The following is a 4,480-nucleotide window of genomic DNA, read 5'->3' as shown; positions in this document are numbered from 1 at the left end:
TTATTTGCCAAAACCTTTCATTTTTTGATTGATGCAAAGATGAGCCATTTATATTGCTCGTGTCCACCAGAGATGTACGGCAGACAGCACCTCGAGCGTGAGTCTCGCCATTCGACCAATTATATTATTTGTGGACAAACAGGCATTTCTGATTGACCTATCGGTTAGCCCTGGGGCGGGTTTACTTCCTACCGTGGAACCAATGAACACTCCGTACCGTGACGCTGAACGAGAGACACAGGTAATCTTGTTGGCCATGATTTGTGTAGACCTCAGGGGTGTAGTGCCTTAGCTCCCTCATCTTTTTAAATTTGAGAATACAATGAGCTGTTAAAACTATTTCTGGCAAATGTATTACGATAAATTCTAAATAAAGTATATCTAATTACCACTAAAATTCCATAAAAAAATATAGAATGACAAACCAAATAAATATGTATTGCAACCAAGAGGTAGGTAAATTGTGGTTTCTTCCATGTCATCTCTGGGGCAAAAACGATGCGCGCGCTTCAATGAGGCAGCAGTCCAGGTGTTGTTGTGATTCTGGATGGCCAGATAGCCATCTACAATGACAAGACACTGCCATCTGGGGAATCGTAAGTGACTCGTTTCAGCTAGTTTAATCTTGTTCTTGATACCATGTCTTGTTTTGAGGTGTTTTGACAGATTTCATGTGAATTCTAAAATTCGCTAGCTAGCAAACCAACAACTGTAACAATGTATTTGACAGACAMGTGCTCATTGTGCAAATGTATTTATGTTTTCAGTAAAGATTGGAGACGAAATATAGTTTACATGTTGTCAACAATCTAAGCAAACACCATCTGTTTTGCGCCATAGTTGCGGGCACATCTGTTTTGTTGCTAAACAACCAAACCATCTATAAGCTACATGTGTGTGCTGTGCGGACGCCCGTTGGAGGCTTGACCACTTTGGCCAATCAGAACGTTGAAAAAAATCTAAATTCACAGTGTGTCTGCCTTGATGTTCATAAAACTCCACGGACCCCCTCTTGGAAGTGAACGAAGCCAGAACGATATGTGTCCACTCGGTTACGGAYACACCATTCTACCTAGGACACCCAAACCAGAGTGGCCACCGCAAAGCCCAAGGAACCTGAGCCTCTTTGGATGTTGCTGTAGCCCTGCTTGGGATATTTAGCCTAKATTGGTTGAGTTGAGACGCAGGGCCCGTTCTAGCTTGGTATGTCAGGTTGGCATTTGGAAATGTGAATTGGGCCAAGTTGGCGATAATAATGCATTTAGGCAGTGGTGTAAAGTACTTAAGTAAAAATAATTTAAAGTACTACTTAAGTCAATTTTTGGGGGGTATCTGTACTTTACTATTTATATTTTTGAAAAGATTTACTTTTTAATTTCCTGCAATAGAAACTATTTATGATCACTACTTGGTCAATTGATTTGATAGCATCTATTCAAATAAATTCTATGAATTGATAGTTCACCTCTGTTTTCTTTTATTCTGTAATAGGGTATACTGTAGCCATGTGTTCAAGATAATCAAATCAAAGTTTAATTATGATACAGCGTGTACGTTACACAATACAATAAAATGCCTAATCACAATAAATCTCTCCTCACAAACAGTGCAATGATATTAAGCTATATGTACAGTGCATTCGTAAAGTATTCAGACCCCTTGACTTTTTCCACATTTTGTTACTTTACAGCCTTATTCTAAAATTGATAAAATAGTTTTTTCCGTCATCAATCTACACACAATACCCCATAACGACAAAGCAAAAACTGGTTTTTAGAAATGTTAGAAAATGTATAAAAATTAGGTCGTTGTCCTGTTGGAAGGTGACCCTTCACCCCAGTCTGAGGTCCTGAGTATTCTGGAGCAGGTTTTCATCAAGGATCTCTCTGTACTTAGCTCCGTTCATCTTTCCCTCGATCCTGACTAGTCTCCCAGTRRCTACCTCTGAAAAAATTCCCACAGCATAATGCTGCCACCGCCATGCTTCACCGCAGGGATGGTGCCAGGTTTCCTCCGAACGCGACGCTTGGCATTCAGGCCAAAGAGTTCAATCTTGGTTTCATCAGACCAGAAAATCTTGTTTCTCATGGTCTGAGATTCCTTTAGGTGGCTTTTGGCAAACTCCATGTGCCTTTTACTGATGAGTGGCTTCCGTCTGGCCACTCTACCATAAAGGCCTGATTGGGGTAGTGCTGCAGAGGGGGATGTCCTGGAAGTTCTCCCGTCTCCACAGAGGAACTCTGGAGCTCTGTCAGAATGACCATTGGGTTACCAAGGCCCTTCTCCCCCGAATGCTCAGTTTGGCCAGGCAGCCATCTCTAGGTCTTGGTGGTTCCAAACTTCTTCCATTTAAGAATGATGGAGGCCACTGTGTTCTTTTGTTACCCTTCTCCAGATCTGTGACTTGACACAATCCTGTCTCAAAGCTCTAAGGACAATTCCTTTGACCTCATGGCTCTAAAAATCTGTTTCCGCTTTGCCATTATGGGGTATTGTGTGTAGATTGATGAGGGGAAAAAATTATTGAATACATTTTAGAATAAGGCTAGAAAAAATTAAGCTGTGGAAAAAGTCAAGGGGTCTGAATACTTTCCGAATGCACTGTATCTTTGTGTATTCAAATTGTCGTCGAACAAAATGCAATTGTGTTCGTTGTCCGTAGCTTATGCCTGCCGATACCATAACTCCACCAAGGGGAACTCTGTTCATAGAGTTTACATCAGCAAACCGCTTTCCCACACAACGCCATACACGTGGTCTGCTTGGTCTAAAACGACGTTGGAGGTGCTTTATGGTAGCGAAATTAACGTTCAATTCTCTGGCAATAGCTCTGGTTGACATTTCTGCAGTCAGCATGCCAATTARACACTTCTTCAACTTGACATCTGTGGCATTGTGTTGTGTGACAAAAGAGCACATTTTAGAGTGGCCTTTTATTGTCATCAGCACAAGGTGCACTTGTGTAATGATCATGCTGTTTAATCAGGTTCTTGATATGCCACACCTGTCAGGTGGATGGATTATCTTGGCAAACGAGAAATGCTCACTAACAGGGATGTTAACAAATTTGTGCACAATATTTTAGAGAAATAAGATTTTTATGTATATGAAATATTTATGGGACTTTACATGTGTTTTATATTTTTGTTCATTGTAGACAATTATCACTTCTCATAATGGTGCTTGTTTAGTAAAGTTCGATCAAAGCTGAATCAATGTCTCGCAAGATCACATAATGATTCATTAGCATTTTATATAACAGAACTGAGTATAATACCGTAGCATAGTAGGCCTATAACGTTACACCAAAAACACCCCATTTCTAATGAGATTTTAGGATGGTTAGCTGAATAGTCAAAACTTTTCTCATGCGCCAAAAATCAACAGAGCTTGCCACTAGGCAGGATGTACACTAAGTGTACAAAACATTATGAGCTTTTTCCATGACATAGACTGACCAGGTGAATTAATTGCAATCAGTGTCGATGAAGGGGAGGAGACATGTTGAAGAAGGATTGAGACATGGATTGTGCATGTTTGCCATTCAGATGCAGTGTTGTGTATTAATGGATGTCAAGGGCAGCCAGGCTTCCCCAATTATTTTACAATTTTTTTGTATTTATTATTAAATAATTACTCTTTCGTCTCTCTGTGTTTTCATAATTTTCCGAACAGTACCCCTCTGTCTCAGTATATGTAACCCTGAAAAATCTGATGCTGTCTGGACCAAAAGAGTATAGCATTAGCCAAACAGCATTGGGCAGAGCTCAACTGTGGGTTGTCCTGGTGCAGTAAAACGCCCCACAAAGGCGGACAGTTTTTGGATTTGACTTGACACCAATCGAATCACTTCCTAAGCAAAACATAATTTTGCAGAAAAATGTGTCTGTTTCGCTTGTGTTGGTGTCCTGCAGTAGCTAGCTAAATTGACCCTTTGCTAGGAATATGGGACCAAATACTAAACGTTTGACTACTTTAATACACACAGTGCCTTCAGAAAGTATTCATACCCCATAACGTATTCCAAATGTAGTTGCCTCACTCCTGAGTCAATACTTTGTAGAAGCACCTTTGTCAGCGATTACAGCTGTGATTCTTTCTGGGTTAGTCTCTCAGAGCTTTCTACAACTGGAATGTGCAACTGGAATTCGAGAGAAATATTAATTTTGATGAAACCAATAAATGTCTTACTAAAACATGCTTTGGGGATATCTTTGTTTTTAAGGGGCAATATGCATTTCAAACATCAACAACGGTCTCCCAATACTGTTTTGGTAAACAGCTGAGGGATGAGGCTAGAGAAATGTAACCACTCTCCAATTCATAGACAGCGATATAGATGCAAGCACTGAACATCCATGAAATCAAAATGATAGTTTGAACCATGTTTTGAGGCTATAGTGTTTACAATTACATTGTTTACAAACAATGGATTATTAACAAGCTTATATTTTAGGTTCTGATGGGTAAGACAGTTGAA

The sequence above is a fragment of the Salvelinus sp. IW2-2015 genome, linkage group LG4q.2 (assembly GCF_002910315.2).
Source record: "Salvelinus sp. IW2-2015 linkage group LG4q.2, ASM291031v2, whole genome shotgun sequence".
Taxonomy (NCBI): domain Eukaryota; kingdom Metazoa; phylum Chordata; class Actinopteri; order Salmoniformes; family Salmonidae; genus Salvelinus; species Salvelinus sp. IW2-2015.
The sequence above is the reverse complement of the archived record's forward strand: the minus strand, read 5'-3'. Positions refer to the sequence as shown.